General features: G+C 40.0%; 1 long non-coding RNA gene across 2 annotated transcripts in view; it reads right to left on the reverse strand.

Annotated features, from left to right (window-relative positions):
• Positions 1-19,197, reverse strand: part of LOC105710692 (uncharacterized) — an 85,799-nt gene extending 66,602 nt beyond the window's left edge. The window contains exon 1 of one of the 2 annotated variants that reach the window (XR_010337065.1): positions 19,106-19,197. This is a non-coding gene — a long non-coding RNA (uncharacterized LOC105710692). Of the gene's footprint in view, positions 1-7,694; positions 7,739-19,105 lie in introns of those variants that run through there. The other variant, XR_010337064.1, reaches the window with a different exon arrangement.
• Positions 19,198-20,099: the final 902 nt, after the last annotated feature.

Raw genomic sequence — 20,099 nt, forward strand, 5'->3', positions numbered from 1 at the left:
GAGTCCCCTATTATTTGAAGCAAAATAGGAAAATAAACAAAAAACAAAAACAAACATGTGAAATAAGATATCAGTGTTTTGTACAAAAATCTCAGTGCATAACAACCCCTCCTGTAGCTAGGGAAATAAAGAACGATAACTCATTCTCTTAAATGTTTTTGGCTTTAAGCTTCTAAAAAAATATCTTTAAATACATTATTTCATCCAATTCTTACAAGCACATTTAGGGCATTGCTTTGTCCTATTTGACAGATAAGTATACTGAGGCTCAGAGAGACAAGTGTCTTTCCAGTGAAGACCTCAGGGGCCCCTCAAATCCTAGCTAGGACTCTCTCCATGTTGCCACACTATGCATAGACAGGTATCGTCACTATAATAACATGGCAGCTACAAAGAGTAAAAGAGCTATGCAGGTGTGAATCTCAGCCATTTCTTCAGATCCGCCACTGGAACTTTCATATAGGCTTTTTCTACCTTCCAAGGACATAACTACTTCAAAGGTGAACTGTGATCTTGTCAGAGCTTTGGTGTCTCTCTGGACTTTATGCCTTGGAATTGAGCCAACTCACCCGACCAATTCCACCCTCCTTTCCCACACTCACCCTGATTTTGTTCTTGCCTCAGGCTCTTTTTAGGATCTACATCCCTTCTCTGATTCCCTCTGCCTCTAGCAGTTGGGTGCCCATCAGCTCCTCTTGACATCCTCCTGCTGCTCAGGACCTCCTACCTGTGACCTCCACAGAGCTTCAGAGTGAAGGCCAGCACCACATCCTTTGGCCGTCCTAGGCACAAGTGAAGAATCTCTACTGCTCTCCCATTATCTCTGAATCATCCCAAGCCAAAGTCCAGCCCTCCCTCACAATGACAACCATGGAGAACCAAGAAGGAGACCTGGCCTGGTCCTATGCATTCAAACTGGTAGAACTCAGGAGTTCAAGAGGTGGATTCAGGTGAAGACAGGAGTTCCTTGAGCATAAGGTTTCTGGGAACAGAGGACACGGAGTATTTGGTGAGCAAAACCTAAACTGTCATATGCATGACTATAAATGTTGGTGGCCTAGGAGGTGGTGCAAAGCCTGGAGTCCAGCCCTACCTTTAGGTCCATCTTGCAGAGAAATCCAAACCCATAGGAGTCTGTGGCAGTGAAGAGCAAGAACATCTCTACAGTGCTCCTCATGCTTCCTGACTTAGCCATGACCCCTGAACCCACACACCTTCCCTCCCCAGCGAGACCCCCTAGATCCTGCTTCCAGCTGCAGGATTCTTCTCTTGTCATTTTCCTTGCAGGAAAATGCATGGAAGATGCATTTAAATTCTAATGCTTCATGACATACAAAAACAGAATCATATTTCACAACAAAACCTGAACTTATTTTGGTTCTCACATGCAGGGAACAAGGACAATAACTTTTTTTCCTACAGCAAACTACCTAGGAAGTGATTTTTTAATCTTTCTTAGAAAATTGAGAGAACTAAGACCCATCAATACATAGCACATATTTATTGAGCATCAAAACAAGGCTAAGTGGTATGCTTGATGGGAAGAAGCATGCAACATGGGCCTGCCTTTCAGTCTAGTTGTGGAGATAGGATACAGAGGCATGTGGAACCCTCATCACACTGTTACATTGCAATTCAAGTCAGCAGACACTTGTATAGACCCTCCAACCCAGCCTGCTTTCTGGCCAAGGCTTTAGGATCTGCCCCAGCAATGTCACCCTTACTTCCAGTTCTCAGGCCCCATCTTGTTCTGATGCAAAACTATTTAACAAACCAGCTATACATGGCGAGGCTCAGCATCTAGTCTGCTTAGCAGTGATGTTAGTCCAAGGTCTGATAACTGGGTCTCTACTGATGGCTCAGGTCTTACTCCTTGCATATTGTCCATCCCACTTTGAGGTCTAGAAATTTTCCCTGCCCCCAGTCTCTTATTTATACCATGTACATGTCCTCCTGAACTTCTGAGTGTCCCTCTACCCAGATCCCAAGTTGACAATCTCTGCCTACACCTGCACAATGCATCTTATGGTGCTTGTGGAAAACCAAGAACAATCAAAACGATAAGATACAACAGCCATTGAGAGCCAGGGGTCTCCCAGTGTCACCCATGTGAGCATGATGAACCTGCTTGAAGCAGCACCTGTAGCAGCTGCAAGTCACTGCCCTCAAAGTCATGACACCCCACTGAGAACAAAGCCAGACACTGGCTAAGTTTCCACCTTGGCCACCTGCTTCTCTAGAAACTGCCAACTCAAACCAAAGTTCAACCTGGTCGTGAGTCTGACAAGCAGCTGCATTTCTGATAAATAATTAGTTCTCAAATTAACTGTGACCTTGATATCTGCCAGTTCACAAACCAATTCACAAAGATTTTTAGAAAGCAGATGTTTTAAGATTTTGTTTTGTTACTCACGCTATTTTCAAAATCACATGATTTTAAGCACTTGATTTTAGATATCATAAAACCTTTCTGTCTGGCAAGATTCCTGGGTAAAGTGTGTGTGTGCGCGCACATGTGTGCATGGTGGGGTGGTCTAAGGTAACTCGGTAATTCTATATTTAAATACAGTGAATTCAGAAATTAAACTCATTGAGTTTAAATTCTACCTACTTTCACTCCTCTTTCCAATGAGGAGGTACTGGACCAAGAGCCATTGCCTGGGGTTACTGGCTCTGCTAAGCAGTGGCTTAGTGGCCTTCATGTGGTCCCTGTGCCTATGAACTGGCCTCACTGTTGATGCCCATGTCCTACCATGGCTTCTAGTTACTGGGCCCCCATCTGCTTCTTCCTTGTTCTGATGTCAAGCTTCCTGGATGGGCCAGCTCATTCTCAGCCACCTCTGAGCCCCTCTCAGGGTGCCATGGGGGAATTCTCAGGCTATTTCTCATGTCTCTTGGAGCAAGTTACACATGGTGTGCCTCCCCCAAGTCCAGAGGCTTCCACTCCTCTGTCAGCCATTGGGATCTTTCCATGCAGGCCCCAAGAGGGAGCATTCATCTATTCACACTTTCTCTAATTACCAGCATAGTCAGAAATCCAGAAAGAAAGGATATACAGATAACATAGACGTAAACATAGGGCTACTTGCCTCCTTAATTTACTGGAAATAATATGATTATACTTTTTTTACTCTGGAAGTATTCATTGAGTCCGCTATGTGCCAAGTATTGTTCTAGAGGCTGGGGATACAGTAAAAAGCAAGACAAGAATCCTGATCTCACGAGAATTAGATTCCAATGCATCAAGACATACAAAAAACAGGATCTCATTTCACAATGAAAACTGAGCTTATTTTGATTCTCACTTCAACAACCCATGAAATATTAAATTTCTCCCCAAACAGGAAAGGCCTGCAAGCTATGTAAGTTCTAAGCCAATTCTCACGATATAAGAGTTACACATTCCCAGGACCGTGCTCTGGGTTGCTTTCAGAGTTTTGAAAAGTACAGAAATGACCTCTGTTAAGACAATATAAATAGTTATCCACTACTTGATTTTAGATATCATATAAGCTTTCTGTCTGTGTTTCGGGTCTAAGGTAACTTGGTAATTCCATATTGAAACATAGCGAATTCAAAATTTAAACTCAGTTCAAGAGTTTCCGCCTCTATCTACTTTCATTCCTCTTTCCAACAAAGAGACGCCTGAACCAAGAGCCATTACCAGGCACCAGGCCAGAGTTTTTGCATATATTATCTCTAATTCCTAGTGCAACTCTAAGTAAGGTGAATTTCATTATGATCAGTCCTACTTTGCAAATGGGAAAACTGAGGCTGATTGAATTTAAGTAAGTTGCCTGAAGTCACCCAGGTGGTAAGTGGATGAGCCTTAATGGAACACAGTTGGCCTGATTTCACTCTGCTTCCCCACAAATAGTAGGCGAATCCATTTAAAATTATAAGTAGAAATTTTTGGAGTGTTCCTTTAAACAAAAACTTTGCCCTTTATATTTAAGAGGGTGTATGTGTGAGCTGGAGGAATGAGCGAGAATGTTGGCCTGGGGAGGAGAGGATGACATAGACAAAATTAGTGAACACTAAAGTCTGTGAAAACACTCACAGACCAATTAAAATGATCAAGCATGTCAGAAGGCATGATGTTAGGAAGACGTAAGAACAGAATCCATTTTGCAAATGTTTGGTTCCAGCTAAACCTCTGGAAACAGATCTTGAGGAGGCAGAGAGGAGATAAGAAGGCAGGTCCAGAACAGCTGTGTTGTGGACAGCCATCCAACATCAGCCTTACCCCATCCTCCTCCTCCTCACTGTGCCTTCTTCCCTTGTTCCCCATGGCCCAAAACTGAACGTGCCTTCTGCAGTCCCCATTTAGCCAGCAGGAGTGCAACCTCTTTAACTGCATCCTCGATCTTCATCCCGGACCCAGTCTCCTAGGGGCATGCAGGTTACCCTGGACCATTCCATCTGTCCAGACTTCACCATGTACCCATCAGGCTCACACCTCTGGGTTTATCTCTATGAAAATCAAATTATCCACCTGAGCCATCTTCCCTCACGGAGCCCTCGAAGTGTGCAAAAGGAAAGCCACCTGCAAGCCAAGCTTCATTGGGGCGGGTCTCAGGGAAACAGGAGAGAGAAAGTAGATGGTAAGAACAGTAGGGTCTGCCCCGCCCATGAGGGGGCCCTTGAAAGTCAGATCTAATCAGAGCTTCATCTTTGCATCTGCCTCTGTTGGGCATCTCTCACTTTGTCCTGCTTTGTAGACATGGCTTTCTCTTTCATACGATTACAAGTTCCTTGAAGTACTTACTTACACAGTAAGTGCTCCATAAGCCTTCTTTAATGCTCCATCAATATTCTCTCCTCTCGAGAAGAGGAGGGACCCCAGAGTGGCCTCCTGTGCAAGGAAAGCACAGTCTGGACAAACAGCGGCAGAGTATCAGTAGACCTCCCTCCTCTCCTCCAATCAGCCTCACCTGACCCTTTCCCTTTCTGGATTTCTGTTCTTGGGAACAAAAGTGATATCATGACCATGACCACGTATGGTGAGTGGAAACACAAAGAACAGAACTGATTAGGCTGTTTGGAGTTTCCTGTCACATGACCTATATGGAAACAAAGCCACATCAGATGTTCCATTCATAGCACTCAAAAATTTTCCTCTGCTTTTATCTCGTTAGTTGTCTTACAAATTATTTTTATTTGTTCCCTTTCTAAGGGAATATGTACTATTTTAGTTTTTTAACATTGTCCTTATAATATCTATCTTTGGAAAAAATTTCTGGAACATAGGCAGGTATATTTGATTCCCCGTGTAGTTATAGTGCTAATACCTCATGGTAAACTGCATTAGGACATTTTCTCTAAACCTTGATTTATGCAGAATTTACATTTTCAGGCTAATGCTTGGGAAAAAAATTGTGAGATGAATGAAGTTTGTTTTGAATATCCTTCCTTCTCTACCATCCCACTGTTCCTCAAACCTCCACCTCCACCCATCCCTGCCTGCAATGGGACCTCAGCTTTCATGCCCAGAGTCTTCTACAGGAAAGAAAAAGTGTTAAGAGCTTGGTCTCTGAGGCCAGCCTGCCTGAGTTCAGACCCAAGTTCTAATCCTTCACTAATTGCTGAAAGGTCTAGGCAACACTAGATCTTTCTGTTGCTTACTTTATTCATCTGCAAAGTAGAAATAATAATAGGCTACCACAGGGACAAATGTCTTAATAGATGTAAAGCACTTAGAACAATGCTTTGCACTTAGAATGCACTGATTAATAATGTTACGCTCTTATCCTTCCTATTCTCATCCCTGATTCTTTTGACAGTTGCACCGAGACACTATGGCATGGACCTGTTGTGACAGCCAGCCCCTCCTCTTTTCACTTCCCTGTCCACTTGCACCAACCACTCCTTCGTCAATGACCTTGACTGCCTTGCCGTCTTGCCTGTCTTTGCTCTGATGTAGCTATGGGTATGGGCTGTACCCACCAGCTGCTGCTTGGCCTCCCCTGCCCTGCTTACTGGGAAGCCTGTGGCCTATCCCAAAAGGTGCCTACCGCAGAAGGCCTTCAGCCCCAAGTGGTTTTGACTGGCCTCAGTATAGGCTTCCCACCTGGCAGAGGGAGTAACATGAGTTGTAAGCCTGAGCCTACAAAGCGAAGAGTGGTTCTGCTCTGAAGCCAGGAGATACTCCAGCACTGTCCTTTTTCTCTTTTTCAGAGGAACTCAATTCCAGAGATAAATCTTTGGCCTCTGTCACATGGGACAGAGTACAAGGCCTCCTTGCTGAGATTCTGGGGAGAAACTAGCTCATATCAGTGTATGAGTTCCTCCATTACAAATTCTTCTCCCCTTGCTTTGAGGATGGGCACAGCCCAGGACACCTGAAAGGGCTGAAGGTCGCTTATCTGTTAATAATGCCCCTCCATAGAGTAGAATCTGTCCTTCACCCGACTCCTAGGGTCCCTCCAGCAACAACCTCTCCTTTCCCAGCATTGTTCCACAACCTTCCCCTAGCACCCAGCCGCCCAACGTGCTGATGCAAAGGACCTGGGGCTCACACAGAGGCCCTCTCCTCACATTTTATTCTCCCAGAGGCAGGACCACTCACATCATTGAGACTTGCAGTCCCTGTCACAGGCCATCATTCCAAGGCCGGGGCATTGAGAGGATGCACAGAATTAGCCTTGGGACCTCATAGCAGGTTGAGATCGGGCAAGGCAGACCCAGAATTATCTGAGCCAGAGAATGGGGTCAACACTGGGGTGGGGTCAGGAGCCAGGACGCAGTCCCCCTCAGGCTAAGTCAGCTAGAAGACCCTGGTTTCTAGATGTTCAGCTAAGAATGGGACCCCACTCAGACTCTGAATTCTTCAGATGTCCCTTCTGGTATCATGGAAACAACTTGACCAGGTGCTTGACATATGTTGAAAGACTTAACAATAGGCCAGTATTTTACATAATAATTTGCATAATCCTTAAAAAAATTCCCCAGAATAGATGATATTACACCATTATTCCAAAATGAGAAAGCAGAGGCACAGAGAAAAAAAGTAAATCCCTGAAGGTCACGTGGCTGATAAGTAAAGAAAAAACAGCTGGATTCCAAAACCCATGCTCTTAACTACTACCTTGCACAACCTGGGTTACAGCTGCAGCTCTGCAATTGCTTCCCTTGAAAATCTAGGCTTATTTCTGAGCTTCGTTTTTCTCTTTGTACTTCCCTCTCAGGTAGAGATTACAAAAAATAAATAAATAAATTGGTGCATATAAAGTCCTCACCATGATACCTTAATAGTAAACATGCAATGAATGTTAGCACACCAACAACATCACATCATTACTATTACTAGTGCCAAATATCCATGTGGATTGTTGTCAGAGTTTGCCTGCCTCACCCTTTCCTTTGCCAGTTTCTCTGCACTAGCATAGATCCCTGACAGCTCCCGGTTACTCCCAGGCTGCCTCCACCCCAGTTTCCAGGTATTAAAGACAGAACTCTTTTGATCTGTAAAATAATCCTATGATGTAAATAGAGCTGAGATTTAGCAAGGTTAAGCACTTTACCCAAGGAGAATTCTGACTCTAAAACAATCTCTATAAAATTGAGTACAGTGTTTTAATTTTTTTTCAATTGCAAACTCAGCTTTGAAAAAAATATTATGAATAAACAAAAGCACTGCCACGGATCCCACCATGCTATCACAGTAGTCATACTCCTGTTCCTGTATTACTCACCAGGCTTTTGCCCACCAGCCTGAAGAGGCTGACTTCTCTTCTGCAGATTCACTTCCTGCAGGAGGCAGCTGATAGCACAGCTCACTTCAGTGAGGGCTGGTCCCAAAATCCCACCAAGGGATTCTTGAGTGATGATGGAAGAAATCCAGAATGACTCTAAGTTAACCTGAGCAGAAAAATATAACTAAACTAGAATAGATACTAAGTCAACACAAGCATCCCTTTAGAAGCAAATCAGAGTCTCTTTGTGCCATTATTTCCTCCTACATTACACTACATCAAATTCTCTCCTATGAGCTGTTAAAATTATGTAGGCATATAATCTATCCATATATTTATTAATTATACAGGAAGCCAAAACCAAAGGTGAAACACACATTTTTATCCTGTTCTTTTCTTTACCCCCATATCATTGACCACATCAAGTCTGTTTTTTCGAGCTTGTCTTTTTTTTTTTTAGTTACGAGATTTTTGGAAATAAGGACTTCCTATAATAAATTTTGTATAGAGTGGTAGAAATTTGTGACCACCTACTGTCAGTGTAGGGACTGACCCCCTTTGAACATCTTCTTATGGTATATGAGTTAAGGTAGAAGAAAAATGGAGAAGGGAGTTAGAGATGATAAAATTCTAGCTTGGCCTGAGTGTCCTCTCCCTTCTCGCCAACTACCTGAAGCTCCAGGTGATCTTTCTCCATTTTGTCCATTTTCGATCTGATCACCAATTGCCCAACACTGACGCATTTCATCTGTCTTCATGGCAGGCCTACCTCCTACACATACCTCTTGGTTAGAGGGTATTAGCAGGAATACAAAAAGGGGTATAAAAAATGCACCCTGATTCAAGGAGCCTACAGTTCAACTGGGACTAGAAGACCTGGGATTGATTCCCAGCTCCTTCACTTACTATCTGGGTTAGCATGAGCAGTTTATTAAAATTCGTTTTCTGTAAAATAGGGCAAACAATAATAATAGTGTCGATACCTGACAAAGGGTTGCTGCTGGGATCAAAAGGGGTACATTCTGTGGAAGCACTTTATACATAGGAAGTGATATTCAGAAGTTTATTATTAATATGTACATAAGATACACATACAATTTAAAACAGCACCTCTCAGGCTGTCATCGTTTTACAAGTTTGGATCTTCCAGGATGATCCTTTGAGAGACATGTTTCTGGCAAGATGTGATGCATGCAATTCAGGTAAGCTGCTGTCAGGTACAGTCTTGCCTGAAAAAGTAGTTGACATTTTGACACAGTTTGCAGGCCAACCAAATGACCTGTGTCAAAATTAATGCACCAGGCAGGAAGAATGACAGCCTGGTCTGAGCACAGAAAGTGACTAACTTCACCAAATATTTACTGAGTGCCTTCTATGCAACATGCACTGCCCTGGGAATAAAAAGACAAAAGGCATGATCCCTGCTCTCCAGGAACTTACAGTTTAGTAAGGCAAACTGAAAATTACAATGGGACAGTTGTACAGGAGGACTGTATACATTCTGATGGGACCATAGGGGAAGAGTCCCTGCCTGGGAGACTTGGGATGGAAGGGACCTTTCCAGGGAGGTTGCTGTTTTAGCTGGAACCTGCAGAATGAGCAGGAGTTTTAAGGCAGAGTCATAGTGCACTGACACTTCCGGAAGAAGTTTTACAAACTCCAAGCTTTTCTAGTGTGTTTTCCTCTACATGAGCCTTTTCCAATTAGGAGAAGACTTTTTTTATGAGCACCTCTACTCTTAGCTGTCTGCTCTTGTGTATAACTTTTTTACATCAAATAAGTTTGTTGAGTAGCTGTTTCTTTTAGCAGTTCTGTAGGTTTAATGGCTTGTGTGTAAATATATTTTCAATAATGCTTCATCTTATGCTCATAATGAAAAATTCAAACAGCAAAAATTTGTTCAGGATACAATAAAGAGCTATGTTCATGGCACAGCAAGTGGAACTTCTCCTTGCAGCAGAGGAATACTGGAGAAGGGGGATTCCAGAGGGTAAGGTTGGAAGAGTTGGGTTGGGGAGAGACTAGAGTGCATCTTAAATTTTAACACTAGGAATTCTGGCGATGTTAGATAATGGAAGGATTTTGTTAGTGATAAAAGCAGAGTGTTAGGAAATTAAATCTGATGATAGTACAGTTTAAACTCATTTTTCAAAGGATAGATTATAGATAGAAAAGGATAATGAGAAAAATAATATGGTAAGATGTTATATTTGTAAATGGGTAAAGGGTAACAGAAGTTCTAGTAACAGTTTTAGCAACTGTTCTGTAAACCTGAATTGCTTAAAAATAGTAATTTTAGGCCGGGCGCGGTGGCTCAAGCCTGTAATCCCAGCACTTTGGGAGGCCGAGGCAGGTGGATCACGAGGTCAAGAGATCGAGACAATCCTGGTCAACATGGTGAAACCTCGTCTCTACTAAAAATACAAAAAATTAGCTGGGTATGGTGGCGCGTGCCTGTAATCCCAGCTACTCAGGAGGCTGAGGCAGGAGAATTGCCTGAACCCAGGAGGCGGAGGTTGCGGTGAGCCGAGATCGCTCCATTGCACTCCAGCCTGGGTAACAAGAGCGAAACTCTGTCTCAAAAAAAAAAAAAAAATAGTAATTTTAAAAAACCATGATAATGGTGAAGAGGTAAGCTCAGACCAGAACAAGTAAAGGCAGAAGATGTGTTGACTCTGACCCAGGTAGCTAGACGGAGGTTTGGAGCCCTGTATAAACAGTTCTGACAGATGGGGCACCATCTCCTGACTGACGGACAGACAGAGACAGGGGATATCCGTTCTTGTGTAAATCAGAAACTGATCACCAATCTGCAAAATACGTCCTGTTCTGTTGCCAGATAAAATAACATACGGATTTTTCCCTGTTAGGGTAAATACTAATGTCTAGTCACATGAGGATATTTTATCAAAACCTTGACGTTCCCAAATGATGAAACCTCATAGTGATGGCTGGATTTTAAAAGCACACATCAGCTGAACTGTTGTTTCTCTCTCTGGAACATGGCAGATGGAGTCTGAAGTGTACAACCAGTGGAATGGAAAGATGTAATTTTTTGTGTTTATGTCAGTTAGTGCACTCACCCAGACATGTTCCCAGTAGACTACCCTTTGTACGGACTAAAGACTAGAACTGGAGATGTGCATAAAGCCATGCTGCAAAATTACAATCATTTGCATGAGCTAAAGTGGAGGTGTTCAAATTACATTTAAAATGAAAAGCTATTTACCTGTTACTATGAATTTACTATGAATAAATGCAACAATCTCATTTAACCTTTCCCATCTTCACACTCAATATTTTAGAAAAGATAAAACCTTAGTTCAAAGGAATTAAACATTCCAAAGGCCACACAGAGTATAAATTTGTCTTTCCGGCTTCTCTTTTTTTTTTTTTTTTTTTTTGATAGTATGCAGGACGTTTATTGGCTGTTCCTCTTGGGATCAATACCTGTGGGGAAGTGAAAGAAGTATGATTGCTCAGAGAACAATTTCTAGAGGGCATCTGAGCTATGAGCTGTCAATAGCCAAACCTCTCAGCAGTTACAGGAGTGAGTGCTTCAGTCCTGTGAGGGAAGTGAGTAGATGTGAGAGGCATACCATAGTATCCACTACAGACTTAAATATATTTCCCCATAAATATTTCTATATGTATATCTAACCGACAAAGATATTTTTTAAAAACATATTTCTGATGCCATTGCCATATCCAAATTTGGATATCAATAATTCATTAATATCCAATCTGTATTCAGCATTCAAGTTTCCAACTATTTGATAAATATAACTATAAATTATTTACTTATTTATAGTTTGCTTGACTTGGAGTTCAAGTAAGGTCCACAAATTACAATCAATTAATATATTTTTGTTTATTTTATTTTATCTTTAAAATGACACGATAATTGTGCATATTTATGGGGTATCTAGTGATGTTTTGATACGTAAAATGTATAGTGATTATATTAAGGTAATTAGCATAGCCATCATCTCCCACATTTATCTAATAAGCAACCTTAACTCTTCTTTCTTACTTCCGAAAAGGCAGAAGCATTTGCCTCATCAGGAGCTGACCTCACACTCAGCTACTCAGATAGACTCAGTAATTCTAAAGCTAAAATCCTTCTTCTTGCAGGAATTGGTTTAGGATTGGGATTGCAACCCAAGTTGGGCTGTTAAAATACACATAGGCCAGGCATGATGGCCCACACCTGTAATCCCAGCACTTTGGGAGGCCGAGGCAGGTGGATCACCTGACGTCAGGAGTTCAAGACCAGCTTGACCAACATGGAGAAACCCTGTTTCTATTAAAAATACAAAATTAGCCAGGCATTGTGGCGCATGCCTGCAATCCCAGCTACCCAGGAGGCTGAGGCAGGAAAATTGCTTGAAACTGGAGGCGGAGGTTGAGGTGAGCTGAGATCATGCCATTGCACTCCAGCATGGGCAACAAGAGTGAGACTCCATCTCAGAAAAAAAAAAAAAAAAAATTGACAGATAAGCCACACATGGTGGCTCACACCTGTAATCCCAGCACTTTTGGAGGCCAAGGCAGGCAGATAGCCTGAGGTCAAGAGTTCGAGACCAGCCTAGCCAATATGGTGAAACCCTGTCTCTACTAAATATACAAAAATTAGCTGGGCATTGTGGTGGGTGCCTGTAGTCCCAGCTGTTAGAGACCCTGAGGCAGGAAATTCCTTGGACCCAGGAGGCAGAGGTTGTAGTGAGCTGAGGTCATGCCATTGCACTCCAGCCTGGGTGACAAGAGCAAAACTCGATCTCAAAAAAAAAAAAAAAATACATATAGACATTCCTCCTTAGTCTTATGGGTGTGCTTTAAAAGCAGGGCCTTCTCTTCAGGCTGGACCTCAATGAGAAGTTATGGAGTAGTTCCTGGTGGTTACTGGTCAACATCTTAGGACTCTAAGCATGGCCTGCCTCAGGATAGAATAATCCTGTCTTACAAGGAATGCTAAAGGGAGTTCATCACACTAAAATAAAAGGATGCTAACTTGTAACAAGAAAACATCTGAAGCCACAAAATTCAATGATAAAAGCATAAAGACAAATTTGGAATACTCTCACACTGTAATCATGGTATATAAACCATGTATATCTTTAGCATGAATACTAAAAGACAAAAAACATTATAGATAATTATAACTACAATAATTTATTAAGACATAGAGAATATAAAAATTTAAATTGTGGCCTCAAAAATTTTGTGTGGGCAGAGAAGGCAGTTAAAGGGTATAGTTTTATTTGTTTCTTTGCAATTAAAGTTAAGTTGTTACCAGTTTAAAATAACTTGTTTTAACTACAGATATTGGTTGTAAACCTTATGATAACCACAAAGCAAAACCTTACAATAAATACACTAAAAATGAAAAGCAGGAAACATACTACAAGAGAAAAGTCATTTAACCACAAAGGAAAACAGAGAGAAAAAAAGAAAGGATCTACAAAACAACTAGAAAACAAGTAACAAAATGGCATTAGTAAGCCCCTGTCTATCAATAATAACCTTGAACATAAATGAATGTGAATGAATTAAATTCTCCAAATAAAAGACATAGAATGGCTAAAAGGATTTAGAATAACAAGACCCAACTATATGCTGCTTACAAGAGACTCACTTCACCTGTAAGGACAGACTGAAAGTGAAAGACATAAAAAGATATCCTATGTAAATGGGAAGTAAGAAAGAGCAGGAGTAGACATAGTTATATCAAATAAAAGAAAGCCAAAAACCATAAAAAAAGACAAGCCCATTATACAATGATAAAGAAGTCAATATTGTAAGAGGACATGACAATTATAAATAAATAAATTTATAAATATAAACATATCTATATGTATCCAACAATGCAGCACCTAAATACATAAAACAAATATTAATAGACTAAAAGGAGAGATAGACTGAAATACAATAATAATAGAGGACTGCAACATCACGTTTATACCATCGGACAAACCATTGAGACAAAAAAAAATCAACAAAGAAACATCACAGTTAAATGGCACTCTAGATGTAATAGACCTAACAGGCAGGTTTAGAACATTGCATCCAACAGCTGAAGAATATATAGTCTTCTCAACAGCACAGGGAACATTCCCTAGGATAGCTCATACTTGAAGCCACAAAACAAGTCTTAGCAATTTTTTAAAAATCAAAATTATATTAAGTATCTTTTCTGACCACCATGAAATAAAACTAGAAATCAACAGAAGGAACTTTGAAAACTGTACAAACACAGGAAAACTAAACAACACGCTCCTGAGTGACTAATGGATCAATGAAGACATTAAAAAGAAAATTTTAAAAATTATTCAGCCAAATGGAAATGAAAACACAATTTTCAAAACCTTTAGATACAACAAAAGCAGCTCTAAGAGGCAAGTATATAGCAATAAATACCTACATCTAAAAGGTAGAAAGATCTCAAAAAAAAAAAAAAAAAGAATTCTGCTGCAGCAGACTTAAACATACCTGCCCAGCAAAAAAAAAAAAAAATCTCCTAACATTGTACCTCAAGGAACTAGCAAAATGAAAACAAATGAAACCCCAAATTAGTAGAAGAAAAGAAGTAATAAATATTAGAGCAGCAATAAGTGAAATGGAGACCAAAAATCAACACAAAAGATCAACAAAACAAAGAGTTAGTTTTTTGAAAAGGCAAAAATTGATGAACATATAGCTAGACTAACTACTATGGTTTGAATGTGTCCCCCAAATTTCATATGTTTGAAAATTAATCCCTAAATTCATATTTGGTGGTATTTGGAGATGGGGCTATTTGGGAGGTAATTAGGATTAGATGAGGTCATTAGATTAGTGACTTTATAAGTAGAGAAAGAGGAATGTAAGCTAGCATGTTCTTGCCCTCTTGCCATGTGATACCCTCCACCATGTTATGATGCAACAAGAAAACCCTAAGCAGATAGAGCTGCTTGACCTTGAACTTCCCAGCTTCCAGAAATGTCAGAAATAAATTTCTTTTGTAAATAAATTACCCAGCATGTGGTTTCCGGTCACAGCAACAAAAAAATGGACTAAGACACTAAGATAAAAAGATAGATGACTCGAATAAATAAAATCAGAGATAAAAAAGAAGACATTACAACTCACACCACAGAAACACAGGATTGTAAGAGACTATTATAAATGACTACATGCCAATGAATTGGAAAACCTAAAAGAAATGAATAAATTTCTGGACACATACATCCTGCTAAGATTGAATCATGAAGAAATAGAAATCCTGAGCAGACAATAATGAGTAATAAGATTGACTCAGTAATAAAATGTTTCCCATTAAAAAAAAAGCCTAGGACCTAATGGCTTCACTGCTGACTTTTACCAAGCATTTAAAGAAGAGCTAACCAATTCTTCTCAAGCTATTCTCAAAAAATAGAAAGGAAGGGAATTCTTCCAAACTCATTCTTTGAGGCCAGAATTACCCTGATGCCAAAATTAGAAAAAGATACAAGAAGAAAACTATAGGCCAATATCCCTGAAGAACACAGATACAAAAATCCTCAACAAATTACTAGTAAACTGAATTCAGTAGCACAGTGAAAAGATCCTTCACCATGAAAAAGTAGAATTCATCCCAGAAATGCAAGGATAGTTCAACATATACAAATGAATAAACAGCAAGTAAAAAATCCAATTTATGATAGCTATAAAAATAAAATAAAAAACCTTGTAATATATTTTTTAATTTCAATAGGTTTTTGGAGAACAGGCAGTGTTTTGTTACATTAATAAGTTATTTAGTGGTATTTCTGAGACTTTAGTGCACCCATCACCCGAGCAGTGTACACTGTACCCAATGTGTAGTCTTTTATCCCTCATCCTGCTTTGAGTCCCCCAAAGTCCATTGTATCATTCTTATGCTTTTGCATCCTCATAGCTTAGCTCCCACTTATGAGTGAGAACATATGGTGCTTGAAAACCTCCGAATAAATTTAGCCAAGGAGGTAAAAGATCTCTGCAATGAAAACTATAAAACATTGATGAAAAAAATTGAAAAGGACACAAAGAAATGAAAACATATCTTGTGTTCATGGATTGGAAGAACTAATATTGTAAAAGTGCCCACACTGCCCAAAGCAGTCTACAGATTGAATGCAATCCATATCAAAATACCAATGGCATTCTTCACAGAAATAGAAAAAAATCCTTATATGTGTGTAGAATCACAAAAGACCCTGAATAGCCAGAGCAATTTTGAGGCAAAAGGATAAAGCTGAAGGCATCACACTACATGACTTCAAAAAATACTACAAAGTTGTAATAACCAAAACAGCATGGTATTGGCATAAAAACAGACACATAGACCAATGGAACAGAATAGACAATCCAGAAATAGATCTAAACATTTATGACTGATTTTTTTTTTTTTTTTGAGACAGAGTTTCACTCTTGTTACCCAGGCTGGAGTGCAATGGCGCGATCTCGGCTCACCACAACCTCCGCCTCCTGGGTTCAGGCAATTCTCCTGCCTCAGCCTCCTGAGTAGCTGGGATTACAGGCACGCGCCACCATGCCCAGCTAATTTTTTGTGTTTTTAGTAGAGATGGGGTTTCACCATGTTGACCAGGATTGTCTCGATCTCTTGACCTCGTGATCCACCTGCCTCGGCCTCCCAAAGTGCTGGGATTACAGGCGTGAGCCACCGCGCCCGGCCCATGACTTATTTTTAATGAAGGTGCCAAGAAGAAACATTGGGAAAGAATAGTCCCTTTAATAAATGGTGCTGGGAAAACTGGATATGAACACACAGAAGAATGAAACTAGACCCCTATCTTTTACCACATACAAAAATTAAACTCAAAATGGATTAAAAACTTAAGTGTAAGATCCCAAACTATGAAACTACTAGAAGAAAACGTAACAGAAAAACTTCATGACATTGGTCTGGGCAAGAATTATTTAGATAGGACCTCAAAAGCACAGGCAATAACAACAAAAAATAGACAAATTGAATTACATCACACTAGAAAGCTTCTCCACGGGAAAGAAAACAATCAACAGAATGAAGAGCAACCTATGGAATGGGAGAAAAATTTGAAAGCTATGCATCAGGCAAGGTGCTAATATCCAGCATACACAGTAAATTCAGACAACTCAATAGCAAACAAATTTAACAATCCAACTAATCTGATTTTAAAAAGGGGAAAAGAAGACATACAAACAGCCAACAGGTAGATGAAAAAATGCTCAATATCACTAATCATCAGGAAAGTGAAAATCAAAATCACAGTGAAGTATCACCCCACCTCAGCTAAGGTGGCTATTATCAAAAAGACAAAAACAAAAAACAAATGCCCTCAACAATGTAGAGAAGGCAGAACTCTTATATGCTGTTGGTGGGGATGTAAATTAATAGACCCATTATGGAGATGACAAACATTCTTCAAAAAATTGAAAATAGAACTCCCACATGATCCAGCAATTTCACTGGTGGGTATACAGTCAAAGGAAAGGAAATCAGTACGTTGAAAAGACGTCTGCACTCCCATGTTAACTGGTGCACTATTCATACTAGCTAAGATATGGAATCAACTTAAGTGTCCATCAAGAAATGAATGAATAAAATAATTTAGTATATATACACAATGGATTACTATTCAGCCATAAAAAATGAAATCCTATCATTTGCAACAATATGGACGAACCTTGTGAAAATGATGTTAAATGAAATAAGCCCAGCACAGGAGAAATACTGTATGCCAGTTCTAGTCAGCCATTTTGCTGATGCTACTCTCAGATTTCAGTGATCTTAACATTTTATATAAATATATATCTGTATATACACACACACACCAGTCACAAGCAAACGTTGTATTTCATCAAATGCTTATTCCAGACTCTTTACCTATTTTAAGAAGTCAATTTTTTAAATGAAGTTTCGTTTGTGTTAAATTGAGCCCTCTGAAAAGGAATGACAAGTCTCTATGCATATGTCATCTTCATTTTGTTCTCTGAAGTCTACATAATGAAGGTAATTCCGTTTCCACTAAACAAATGCATGAATACATAGGTTGAACAGCTGCTTCTTCTTGGAATACTTTCCTATTTTGGCTTCCATTACTTCACACTCAGCTGGTCTTCCCCTACCTCACTGGCTACTGCTTCTCTTTCTCCAGCACACTGGCCTCACCTCCTCTGTTGGACTTCTAAATATTGAACTGTCCCAAGGCTTAGTCCAAGGCCCTCTACTCAGCTCACTTTATCCCATCTCTTCCTGTCTTCATCAAACACTCAATTTGGATAATATTTATTGAGTATCTGCTATATACCAGATACTGTTGTAGGCACTGGAAACAGAACAATGAATAGGCGAACAAAGACTCCTCCTTTATAAAGCCTGCATTCTCATGGAAGAGAAGATGAGCAAATAACCACCAAGTGAATTCATAACATGATGTCAGGTAATGGTATTGCTATAAAAGAAACGAAGCTGTGTAAGTAGATAATGATGATGGTGCTATTTTTAAACACGATGTTTAGCAAAGGACTCTCGGAGGAGGTGACATATCTGGGGAAAGTGGACTGTGAGAAACAGGAGTGAAGGATGACTCCTGGGACTTCATTGGAGAGGCAGGAAGAATGGTGGTGTCTTTTATTAGACAAGGAAGATAGATGACTTAGAAGAGCAAAACCAAGAATTCTGTTCTCAATATAAAGGGGTTATATGGATACATTAAAGGTTATTTAGATATATTGTTTCCTTTGTGAATGATTCCCTTTGCAAGTCTCAGAGATGCTCCCTGAGGACCGGGCTTCTGAGAGGGTCTCACCTGCCACTTCCTAGTCCAGATAGCCTCTATCGCCCTCACTAGTTTACAATTGTCCATAATCTCTACAGCTACCATAATCTATAATAAAAAAATATGGTTATTTGTTCGGCTGTTTACTTGTCTGTCTTGTTTATAGCTGCATCCTCAGGGCTTTTTACTTGTGTCTGTCACAGAATGAGGGCTTAGTGAATAATGGTTGAGTGAACACGGGTGCGTCAGTCCTCTGGCGAAGTCAGAACACTTGGTTCTTGTTTGAAATCAGCTATGCACATAAGCCTATAGCTTTGGGCAAGTCATCTCTACGGTGTTTTCTCAATTTTAGTAGTTTGATGGGATTATTTTCAAAGGCTAATTTGTTCACTTTGAAATAATATTCAAAATCCAGGATTTTTATTTAGTCTGACCAAATTTATTTTTATTTAGTCTGACCAGATAATTTTATATTATTCAATTATTTGAATAATATTCAAAATCCAGGATTTTTATTTAGTCTGACCAAATTTATTTTTATTTAGTCTGACCAGATCTCATTTTTATAACAACAATGCAGAAGGAATTTCTGATAGAGAATGAGTGCAAACTATTGCGTATGCAGAAATTTACCATGGGGATATTGAAGGTTCTGCATTCCCACTCCTGGCCCTTCTAAGTCCTCAGTCTCCGGTAGCCATGCATTTGCCAGGCTCACTCGAGGAGCAGGGGAAAACAGCTGGAAAGAAAGGAGACGCGAAGGAGATCATTCTCTGGAACATTACTGAGCACCTATCAAACAGTACAGTGAAAGCCTTTTCAGATTTTCTATTATAGTTCACATGTATCCAAGGGTAATTTGGATATTAAAGCATATCTTCACAAAACCCTTTTCACTGATGGAGAAAATGAGGCTCAGGGAGATGAACTGATTTGCTCTACTCCAGACAAGTGGCAGAAAAAAAGATGAACTCTGTATCTGTCTCCCACACCACTGTGCTTTGCTTTATATGATGGATTCCTGCAGCCCAGGGCAAATTCTCTTGGGTATAATCAGTTTCCAGTGGACTCAGGTATATTTGTTGAATTAACAAATGAAAATCAATTGGATTTTAAAAAAGCACTCTCTAGAACCCAGTGTTCAAGAAACTGACAATTTACTTTCTAATTCATCTAGGAAATCCTACCCGCAAAGCTAATTACTGTGTAATTAGATACACAGTTAGGTGAGACTAATGCCACAAAAAATATCACCTTGTTTACAGAGGCAGGAAAGATTTCTTTTCTGAAATAAGATTTCCTAGGTAAGGAAGAGAGAGACGCCAGGAAAAGCCATTCCCTACATAACCATCTATTGGAAGGTCCTCCATTTCCCTTTTCTTTTCTTCAGCAATTTTTGAAAAAATCACTTCGATAAGAAAGTTCTACAATGAACGGAATTTTCTTCCCACAAAGGTATCCATCCTTATACTAGAAGAGTCTTTCACTCTGATGTGAAGACACACAGGTAATATCCTATGTGCACATTAGACCTCACTGTGCACACACAAATGAGGATATTACCTATGCCGCATCGATAATGTAAAGCTGTGTATATGAATCGTAGCGTTAGGCATGACTCTGAATG

This window comes from Aotus nancymaae, unplaced genomic scaffold (genome assembly GCF_030222135.1).
Source record: "Aotus nancymaae isolate 86718 unplaced genomic scaffold, 86718_ANA_hifiasm-v0.15.2.pri h1tg000041l, whole genome shotgun sequence".
NCBI classification, from domain to species: domain Eukaryota; kingdom Metazoa; phylum Chordata; class Mammalia; order Primates; family Aotidae; genus Aotus; species Aotus nancymaae.